The sequence below is a fragment of the Crocodylus porosus genome, unplaced genomic scaffold (assembly GCF_001723895.1).
Source record: "Crocodylus porosus isolate Cpor-Errol unplaced genomic scaffold, CroPor_comp1, whole genome shotgun sequence".
Classification (NCBI taxonomy): domain Eukaryota; kingdom Metazoa; phylum Chordata; order Crocodylia; family Crocodylidae; genus Crocodylus; species Crocodylus porosus.
The window spans coordinates 78,432,554-78,443,822 of record NW_017728931.1 but is presented as its reverse complement, the minus strand read 5'-3'; the positions used below and the strand labels follow the sequence as shown (position 1 = coordinate 78,443,822).

General features: G+C 39.4%; 1 protein-coding gene and 2 long non-coding RNA genes across 3 annotated transcripts in view; 1 reads left to right on the top strand and 2 right to left on the bottom strand.

Moving 5' to 3' along the window:
• Window positions 1–1,777, bottom strand: part of LOC109315492 — a 3,701-nt gene extending 1,924 nt beyond the window's left edge. Inside the window, exon 1 of the long non-coding RNA XR_002102519.1 lies at window positions 1,764–1,777. This is a non-coding gene — a long non-coding RNA (uncharacterized LOC109315492). The remainder of the gene's footprint in view (window positions 1–1,763) is intronic.
• LOC109315491 overlaps window positions 1–5,066 on the bottom strand; it is an 8,744-nt gene extending 3,678 nt beyond the window's left edge. Inside the window, exons 1-2 of the long non-coding RNA XR_002102518.1 lie at window positions 4,973–5,066; window positions 4,129–4,132 (exon numbers count right to left, since the gene is read on the bottom strand). This is a non-coding gene — a long non-coding RNA (uncharacterized LOC109315491). The remainder of the gene's footprint in view (window positions 1–4,128; window positions 4,133–4,972) is intronic.
• LGR5 (leucine rich repeat containing G protein-coupled receptor 5) overlaps window positions 1–11,269 on the top strand; it is a 119,375-nt gene that overhangs the window by 47,600 nt on the left and 60,506 nt on the right. The gene's annotated exons all lie outside the window — the stretch shown is intronic.

The window sequence follows — 11,269 nt, the reverse complement described above, 5'->3', positions numbered from 1 at the left end:
GCCGGCTGACTTGAAGGTATCCAGCTTCTCAAGGTGTTCCTTCACGAGGTCAGCATTAATGGAGGGCAGGGGATCTTCCTCACCCAGAACTCCCTGTTCTGTAGCAGGCATGGGCATCTGATGAAAGATCGATGCAAAGTACCCATTTAATAGGTTGACTTTTTCCTGGGCGTCAGTTGCCCCATCTGGTTCAGCAGGGGTCCAATGTTGCCCTTGCTCTTCCTCTGGCTCCCCACTTATCTGAAAAAAGGACTTTTTATTGTCCTTGATGCTCGAAGCTAGTTGGAATTCAGTTGCAGCCTTGGCTTTCCTGGTTTGCTCCCTGCAGGACTGGACCAGTGCTTGGAGGTGAATCCCATCTTCCATCCTTTGTAGGCTTTTCTTTTTAGCCTTACGAGGTCTGCTAGGTCCCTGGAGAGCCGGGGGGCTGCTGTGCCCTCTTGCTGCCTTTCCTCCGAGATGGAATTGACTTAGCTTGTGCATTGAGGATCGCTCCCTTGAGGAACAAACGCTCTTCTTGAGATATCCCACCAGGTCTCTGTGACACCAGTTAAATTATAGTTTCATGGGCTGTAATGTTCCCTGTACTCATCCTGTTTGTTCTCTCTACTTCTCATATTTGTATACATACATGGGACATATTTTTCATTCTCTCTTACTCTTTTGCATCACTTGTCTTGTGGCTCTCTGGTTATTTTCTTTGAGCTGCTTCTTCTGATCCTTTCCTCTCTGGACTGTTCTCTCTCTTGGTGTTTAGGGAAGAGGTGGGGGGTGGGGGGGTTGTCTCATTTTGCTCCACTACCTGGGACTGTGGACCTTCAAAGTCAGTGCCCATGGCCCCATTAGGTTCCCTGGTTTGGGGTGTGCATAGAGAGGCTTTTCTGTGCTACTCCAGTCCTCTTCAGGGTTACAACTGGTCTTATATTAACCCAATGTTTAAAGTAACTTAACTACCAAACTTGGAATTGCTCTCTGTTCAAAATGGAAAATGTCCTCCAAAATGTTTGAAAGCATTGTTTTACTCTGAAAACTGAGGGTGTACTAGGTTCCAGGACATTTAGTTTCGAAGAGGTTCATTTCTTACCATTCACTATGGGTCTTTTGGTACCTAATTTTTCCACTTTGCCACTTCAGTGGGCCAGACACATGAACATAAACTCTGTGGATTCATACTGGTTCAGAAAGCAGATTCTGACCCACTTGCTTCCAGGAGGTTGTATGGGATATTAAAAGAAATTTGGCTTTGATTTTAAATGTCAGTTACTATTAATGTAGCAATCCATTAACTTAAAATGTTAAAAAAGTTATGAGCACCAAGATTCTAGACAAAAAGGTAAAATTGTGGATGCATAGCCACCTAGGTCAGGGGCGTCTAAAGAGAGAGAGAGTGAAACTATCGTGTTTACCTGAATCCAAAACAACTCTGAATTTAAGACAATGCCACCCATTTTGTATGTGGAAACATTATAAATGTTATAATTTTGCATGATTGGAATCTGATTATTGGAGGGTCATCTTAAATTCATTCTCAACCACTGCAGCAGGGAAAGCAGTAGCATGGGGGCAGTTGGCGGGGGCAGGCAGGAGAGGGACAGGCAGCAAGGAGATCAAGCAGCTCGACTCCAGCCTCTTGCTCCCCATACCTTTTTCTCTTGCTACCTTTCCCCCCACTTACACTTGTTGCCTCCCCACTGCTGCCTGCCTTGTCATGCCATGCCTTTCATGCTGCTACTTGTTCTCCCAAGCCTGCCCCCCAGCCCGACCTCCCTGCTGTCTGCCCTGCCCCTCCTCTATCCCTGGCTCCTCTGTGTGCCTCTTTCTACCACTTACCCTTGCTCTGGCTCCAGTAGGGCGCTGGCCCTGCTCTTGGCAGGGGTACAGAGCGTGTGTTTGCTCGATGATCTCCCAAGGTCCCTTCCAGCCCTGATGTCTATGAAATCCCAATAGCAATGGCATTAGTGGCAGTAGTTTCAGCCCAGGCTCTGGGGCCCACCAGAGCAGTCACCACATCAGCTATTCCAAGGCTCGGCCATTTGGGAACTGGAGCCAACTCACCTTCCAGGCTGGAATGAGGCTTGAGCTGTGCCAGAGCCACAGGGAGGGTAAGCTGCAGTGGAGGTGGGGGGGGAGGCACAGAGGCTGAAGGAGGGGCAGAGACAGCAATGGGGTGGGCAGCAGCTGCTTCTCTGATCCCAACCCCAATTGGGACCCAAGCTGGAGTTGGAGCCAGAGCCAGAGCCACAGCAGCTGCCTGCCCTCCCACCACCTTGTTAAATGGGGGCAAAAACCTTGTCTTGGATTCAAGTAAATATGGTATATGTGAATGTAGACACTTCAGCTCATTGCTAACAAATGTTCAAAACCATACCTGAAACTGTTTTATTTACTGAGTGAATGACTCGATAACGTCTAAGGAAGCAAGCCAATCACAATCCGGAATTAATTAAAGAGTTGTTGAAGAGTACAGATCCAGTTTCTTTTCATGTACACAAAAAATAGTCATTTTAAAGGGGATAGGATATAGATGGGCAAAATTCCAAGTGATTTTTAATCCATTGCTATTGTTCAACAACTTAGGACAGGTGCTTTGGTAAAACAACAGGGGGAAAAAAACCTAGCGGCTGTTCTTTTTACAATTTTTTTCTAAAAAAATATTTTAGAATAAGACAGCTTCACATGACATCCAGTTTGCAAAACTGAGCAACAAAACCACCGTAATCAAATTCTAAACCTCCATGCAGGTGCAAAACTATTTTTTAAGATCTCTGTTGTTTAAAAAAAGACTTAAAAAGTATACAGTCTGCCCACTGTAGTATTATAATTGTTGTTGAAAGTATTTAGATGCTGCTGTCATTTTTGTGGAGTGTACAGTGGAAAGTATGAAATTTGGGAAACAGATGTCTTAAAAAAATGTATTTTGTTATCAGATAAAAACACAACATAAATGTAGTGCAGAATAAAGGACTCAGAACTCATTGTAGCAGTGATATCTTTTATTAGACCAACTAGATGTTTACAAAAACAATTCTTTATTTGCAAGCTTTCAGGCACAGACATAAATAAAGGACCTGCAAACCTTATGGTCATCATGATATTAAAGCATGAAGGGGGACCTTCAAGTAAATAGAAAATAAAGTATCTGGACAGAAAAAATTGACCTAATTTTATTTATTGTTCCCCTCTATATTTCCTCTGTTTTAGGAAAAGATTTAGGATTTCAAAATTATAACTGAGAGTTAAGAGTGAATGCTCTTCCAACTATTAGGTGCCTAAATCCAATCCCATTCTACCTTTCTTCAGTCCCTGAAAAGCCATTAATGCAGAAGGTAGGTGGGCCCCCCTCCTCCCTCACTGTTTTTTGTGGCATAGCCTTAAAGCTGAAATGACAAATACAACAGTAAATGACAATACTTACAACAGTAGGTGCATTAATGAATTTTCAGGGACTCAAGGAAAGTATAACAGGATCTAGCCTTAGGTGTCCAATTGCCATTGACTTTGAATGATATTTGAGCACTTACCTGGTCATGCATGGCTTTGAAAATCTAAATTATTAGGTTTTGGGGGAACAGGTCATGGCATTTTTTGTTGACATAGCACCTTGCTCATTATGGACAGCATTGAAAACTATAAGAATACATTTTTCACTGTTTGTGTAAGTAACTAGGAACCATGAAAATGTTAAGGGCATGATCCAAAGTGAATCAAAATTAATGAAAGAATATTTTTATTTTGAGCATATCCCAAAAGGTGAAACTCTACAAATTTAGACACCCTAAGATCATATATGTAAAATGTCTGCAGCTGATATTCACAGCAAAAAGAAAAACATGAACAAATCTTGTTTGCAGGCTTCAGACAATACAGAAGCTTAGGGGCCTGTTTCTGATTTCATTTACAACTTTGGCAGCACCAATTTCAGTGGCGTTACTCCTGATTTACATCAGCATTACTTATTTTATTATCAATATATTTTTTCAAGAATTTTCATTGTAATCAGCTTAGTGTCTTATATAGCATTCAAACTCCAAATATATTGTAATGCATAGTATAAGTGACTTTTTATTAATTATACATAGAATTCAGATTATACTGTTGTGTTTAATTTGTAGCATTCATTGATGAGACCTATCTGTCAGCAGGCAGGCAAGCAGCCAATGACACATTGTAAATTTTGTTACCATAAGACAGACTTTGTTGATAACACAGGGCAATGGCTCCACAACCTTGTTTTAATACAGACAAAGAGGCACTAAAAGACCTTGCCCAGAATGCAGCAGTGATTTTGAAATTAAGTGTACTTCAATTAAATGTAGCAGGGAGGCATCTATTCAAACAACAAAGATTAATTGACAGAAATGTGGGTGCATTTTCTTCCAGTTTTCACTCATATGTTCAATAACTGCCTAGAAAATTCATGTTGTTATGAAACTTACAAAACAAATATTAACTTTCTCATCCACTTATGCCCTCATAATTCTAGTTCTATCCAACTATTATTTTCCAATGTTTACCATGTCTTTTCCTGTGACACCACAAAAATTGAACAATAAGAGAGAATTCTTCCATATGGAAATGCCAGACTGGCACCCACCAGAACTGCTTTTTCTCCTATATTATTAACAGTGACAAGCTGGGGAACACAGAAAGAAACAATGGAGCAAATGCCTTACTAAAGTAATGTGGCTTATTGGTGAGAAGGTGACACTGACAGGTTAATATTCTTGGAAAGCTGAGGAACAAAGCAGTGAACAGCCTTAACTCTTGGTGCTCCTGTGCTAAGTAAAGAACAGGAGGCAAGAAAATAGGAAGAATGAAGAGAAAATAATAAGACATGAATATAAATTAGTTGTTAGAGGCCCATGTTGCACTTTACATGTATTACACAATTAGCTGGTTAATCGCACAATAAATTTAGACCAGCCACAAGTGCAAAGTAATTATCACACCTTAAAAATGACTGTCGAGCTACTAAAAGAGCCAACCAGCAACCAAGTTAATGTTTGAAAATGTATAAGAACTCTATACTTGGTTTCTATCCAGCTTTACTTTGAATGTGTAGCAAGGTCCCAGGGTGTAATATCCAAGGAAAACAATCTTCCTGCTGTTTTTAATGCTGTATCATTATTCACACTGTCACCATGCTAAAGCGTACATTTAAATACTATCTTGTAAACTATTTCTAGAATGTATGCAATGTACTTAATGGCATTAGTTACTTAAAGGTGCTCATTAAGAGAAGGATTGCAAGAGTAAGAGGCTGTAGTCAGTCACACGAAAACCTTACTAGCTGTTGCAAAGAAGAAAAAGTATAATTTTAGATATTGATCTTGGGGCATAAGTTAACTGACAAAGTCTTGCACATTTTGGACCTGATGCTGCAGTATGGACAAGGACCAAACTTCTTTTTAAGTCTGTCGGAGGGCAGCTTGGAGATGGACAGCAGGACTGTTGTCTTATTTGGATGACAGGTGCATATTTAAACTGAGTAATGTTTGAACCTTCCTGGTTGTTAAAAATCCAGGTATCTATAAGAATTTCTCTCTGAATTCAGCCAAAGGAGTTATAGAAAATAAGCACACAAATCTGGAAATTGCCAAAAGCATCTTAAAAGATTCTTGTTTTCACACTGCTCGAGAACTCGCAAATATTTTCAAATGTCAGGATACTACTAGTGGTAACATCTCTAGTAAAACCTCACTGTTGTTGCTCAGCAGGCAGTAGGCAAACACGGGGGCTCCAGAAACCCACACCCACCTGCTCAGTTTCCACGTTCAGCATATCACACATGAATAAGAAAACAATGCCATATTATTCTGCCCAGCCTAGCTTCATAATTTTATCATATTTCAATTTACTGATGCTCCCTGTTAACATTATTCATTTTCCCTTATATATAATCCAGGCCTTAAGGATGAGAATAACATGCAACTAGAAATCTGAAATACCCTTTATTAAACCCTACCAAACAAATTAAAATCAAAAATTTGATCTGGCATTTGTTGTTCCAACTTAAGCATATGATTTAAATTTAGACTAAGAAGTTTGAGATTATTATTTTAACAACAAATTAAGAAGGAAAATTGAATATTTTGATACCTACACTTGTGGTATCCTGTGAGACATAAGCTTACAACAGAAAGCTTTTAATGCATCTATTAGCAATATTCAGGCACATCTTCATTACTGACCTTGTTTCAGCTTTGGAAGAAGCTACATGGTGGCCATTCTAGCAGAATGCCATTTGAGGAGAGCAAGGCTGTATAGTATTAAAAGGAAAACATAGTTTGGCCTCAGGATTACCCTTAGGTTAGCAAAATTAAGGCCTTTTTTCCTTGGGGATCTTTAAATTGGGCTGTTCTTATGACAGGTACAGAGAAATTCTCTCCCCTTTATAAAAGATAGGTGTAACAGTACAATTTGAACCAAATCCTTAACTAGCACAAGTCAGTGATCTGATGTATCAAAACTAGATTGGGATGAAATGATCACTACTCCTTCTCAACCCTGCTGCCTAAGGTCATTTGGAGCTATTCCAGGTTTCACATCCAAAAATTTAGCAAATTAATTTTAAGTCAGTTGTACACTATCACCACAGCAAAATATATTTCCGTGAAATTTAACTACAAAGTAAGCAGAATTAAGTATTTGTACAAGACAAATACCACATGCTTCTTTTTGTAAAAAAACAAGCATATTTTAACACATTGTTTCATTCTAAAAGAGCAGCAGGTAAAAGAACAGGCTGCTTAGGGAAGTTATATGGAATCTCCTTTATTGGAGGATCTCTAGAAGAGACTGGGCACGTTTGTCTGAGATCTTTTAGTAACAGCAAATCCTGCTTTTGTGCAGGGTGGTAGGACTAGATGAACCTGACATAAGAACATCATAAATAATGCCATTTACTGGGTCAGACCATAGGTCTATCTAATCAGTATCCTGTTGCACGCAAGAGAAAGTATTACATGCTGCATAAAAAAAGAATGTTCTTTTCTTAGTTTTAAACCTCCTACCTAATAGTTTCATTTTATATCCCCTAGTTCAAATATTTTTAGGGCTCATAGTTAATAAATCTTTAGTTACTTTCTCTGTTTTGTAACATCAATGCTTTGTAAACCCTCCCAAACATCTTTTACCTAAGTTGAAAAGTCCTAGCTTCAATAGTCTCTTCCCATGTGAAAGTACCTCTGTCATTCTTGTGGCCCTTCTCCATACCTTTTCTAGCTCTTCTATCACCTTTTTGAGGTGTGGCAACCAAACTGCTCAAAACCTTCAGGCCCCTGCTGACCCTACAATTCTATAACATCATCAAAAATCCTTGTTTGTAGGACATACAATTCAGACCACATTCTTCTTCCCCCTTTGTTATCCAGTCCTTCATAATAATTAAGGCATTAACTCATATAACAAATTAAATAAAAGGTAACAAAATCGCTATCCACAGTTCACATTTTTTGTTTGGAGAGGGAAACCTTCTTTAAAATACATTTTAATCTCATATTTTAAATATTATTAGTGAAATTGAACTGAGAATAATCATTAGCTGGATAGTAAATGTTGTAAGCTTCCTAGCAATCTAAAACTGTTGGATCTGCATTTGATCCATTATCCATGTTTTCAGAACCATCTTTCTGATTTTAATATGAGAAACAAAGAAAGTATTTTGTATTCTCATAGTTAAAAATATATAATGTCTTTGATCATTAATTAATTTAAGGTGGGCAGGAAATGAGAGAAGCAGAAAACCCAGCATTAGGCAATTCTCTCTTAATCGAAAACAATTTGTTACATCTAGGATAAGTCGTTTTAGAAAAGAATTGGAAATAAATATTTAAATATATCTAGTACATTTTGTAGATATAAATCTAATATTTTCATTTTTCCTAGATGCACTATAACATCTGTTTTCTATTACAAGAAGATATAAATGTTTTTATGTTGATACTAACAGAAGAAGGATATTTATCAAATGATTATAAAATGCTGAGTGCAAAATCCTGGTACCTCTGAAGTTAAAAGGAGTGTTGTTGTTGACTTCAAGTGGACCAGCATGTCACTATGAACGTTTGCTAACTGTCCTGACCAATGTTGATAGCTGGTGGAACAGATCAGATCACTGCAGATAATTTTAAAATTACAAAACAATTACACTCAAATGCTCTCTCATATCCCTGTCCCTAAGTACTGAAGGCAATGATCAACAATGCAAATTAGTAACAGTTTAATAGTATTTAATACTTTTCTCTGCCCATGGATAGACATTGATTTGTACCAGTAAGAATTTCTCTGAATTTCTTCTTGATAGAAAAATATCCCTGGAGTAGGACCATATGAACAGGTGAACTTTTCAGCCAAGAGGCACTTGAGGCCTGCTCTCCAGGTCATCCTCACCTTTAGGAATCCCAGTACTTGAGAGCCTGTCCTTTTCCCTGCCTGGAAAGGGGACAGACTGTCAAGGGGCAGTCCCCAGGGCTTTTAAATCATTTTGTTTGCCCAGCCAGGCAGCACACATGAAATTATAATCCCTGGGACTGGGAACATGGGTGTGGAGAGCTTTCCCCACCTCAGTTCCTAGCCCTAGGGGCTTTCACCACCACCCATGGTGCCCAGCCAGGTGGAACTTTCAAATAATTCAGAGTTAGCAGCCGCAGGGAAGACAACTCTCCCTGTCCTGGTTCCCAGATCAGGGGGCTTTAAATGCCACCTGCACTGCCCAGATGGGCAGAACAGGCAGTTTTCAAAGCCCAAAGAGCTTTAAAACCTCAAGAACACCTAAAAGTTGTTCTCTGGGAAGAGGCACATTTGCCCCAGAAGAAACTTAATGAACCCATGTACACTTGTCACTTCTACTGGAAAAGCAGCGATTCCCCCAGTAGAAATGTAAGCTCTGTTGATGTAGCAAGGAGTTCCTGCTAGTTAGAAACCCAGATAATGTTTTATACAGCAACATTTTAATTATGTCATTCTCTATTATTCCCTCTTAATTTCCAATCAAGGAATTTTTTTTTATTATTAGTCCATAGTGTGCCATATAGCATTAGAAAAATTAAACAGTCCCTCTGAGAAAGTATGAATTATTGCTAATACTGATATAGTTTGGCATTCACTATGGCAACCTATTCATCTTCCTCATTTTTAAAAGAAAAATATGGTTTGTTCTGTGAGAGCTCTGGCCTTGGCACATTCTGTTGCTACTCTCTTATGCTCTGGATTAAGTCAGTAAATCAATTAGAGGATGAAATTTAAAATTCAGGGACAAAGAAAACCAAAAGCATTGCTAGTAGGTCAAGGAACACATTTTGTTGTCATCCCCTGCAGTCTTTATACAGCTGAGGGAGGGTTGCAAGTTACAGTCATACTTGCATGCCACCGTATGTTACACTACTATATATGCAAAGAGAATGTGAAGTGACTAAATGCAATACAAAGTGAATTACTGGAAATCTTCCCTGAAACAACCTGTAATATAGTCTGTACAGAAGATCATGCATAGCACTTTAGAAACAGATATGCACAATCTGATATTGTTGTTATAGTTTAACAGCCAAATTAGAATAAAGTAAAATCTGCTTTATACTGACTTTGTTGCAGTGAAATTCAAGACATAGAGCACCCTCAAATCCTATTAATTTCAGCAGCTTGCAAGACCAAACATATAGGTTAATAATAATAATAATATAGTTTGCTTAAACACAAGGGAACTCTGCTGTCTTGCCCTATTAGAATACAGCAGTTCACGTTCATTAGATTAAATTTAAATAAATGTTCTTTTCAAAGGAGATTATCACCTCTCCCCTCCTCTTCTACTTCATCAGTTTGAACTTGCATGCTGCTGAAATTGGAGTTGTAAGCATTCAGCACCTCTTGAAACTATACAGCACTTTGCAGAATTGGGCTTTATGTGTACTTAGAAGGAAAAAATCCATTACAATCCATGTCTTGCTATTGTTGGTTTCAACAGAAAATTATGAGTGTCTGGTCTGGTTTTGTTTCCAGTGCATAGTGAAGATAATGTACAAGATACAGTCCGCTAGAAGTAGAGATAAGACTTTTCAGAACGTTGTAAGGTTATCTGAAAACCTAGCAACTAAAGCAAAGGGGATATTTTGTTACATAGACTTTCTCCCATCATAGCAGAGTTCTCAGTAGCCTAAGTAGGAAACAGCTGTGGATGCCAATTTTGAGGAGCCACAAGAATGGCCACTGCCACTGCCACTGCCTCTGCCAAGGGCACAGAAGCTGCTTGCTATAACTCAGAGAACTCCACATACAGTGAAGTTTCAGGGTAAGTGAGGAAAACTCTTCCAGTGTAATAGGCTCCACCTTGTATAAAACAATAGAAGTAGGAGGCTGTGCTCTTTAAAACAGTGTTTGCCCAGAATAAAATTTTATCAGCAGGTGAACCAGAAAGGACAAAAACTATAAACGTTTCTAGCTGTCTTCTGAAGTTTCCATGAATTACCTATCACACAAAAGCAAAAATACCCATCCTATGGAAGCAGGCATGCCCTCACTTTTCCCTGGATTACTATTTTCTCCCATGACTATATCTCTGTAGAAAAGTAAAAATATACAAACAGTATAAATGTATAGGCTGGTTTAAGTGATCAGAAACTGGTTTAAACCTGTGACAGAACAAATGTTCAGTGCAGATAAACCAGTATGAAAATGGCCAAAACTGGTTTGAGATAAACCTGAATGCAGTAACAGACTTAACTTATTTGGCTCAAAACAGCTTATGCAATGTCCGTCTCAGACCCCTTGCTGCTTTAAGGTAAGCCAAACTCCCCCAGCATCCCAGCATGCTCTCTGAGCTGGGCGGGTCTCTCTGCTCCACAGCAGGGCTGGCCCTTCCCCTTTGCTCCCTGACTGCAGCTCCAGCAGAGACTGCAGGCTGCTGCCCTCCACCCTCCCTACATACTCCTTGCTAAGCAGGAATTCCCCCCTCTCCTCTGCTCCATCACTGGAGCTCCAGTAAAGACTGCAAGCATCTGCCTGGCTTCTCCTTCCTAAGCAGGGATTATTCCCCCCACCCCTCTGCCTTGCACCTCTCAGCATTAGCTAACAGACAACAAAGGCAGACAGGCTTTTTGGAGCTAATCAACAGGTAGCTGGTAATGTCCTTCCTTGGAAAAGCTGTTTAAGAAGAACTTAAACTAATGGAGAGAGGCTTTGTTTTCTTAATTGGTTGATAAACACTAAGGGGTGATAAACATTCCCTGCTGGGCTGCTGAGGGTGGGGGATATTAGGGCATCCTGCCCAGGCCTG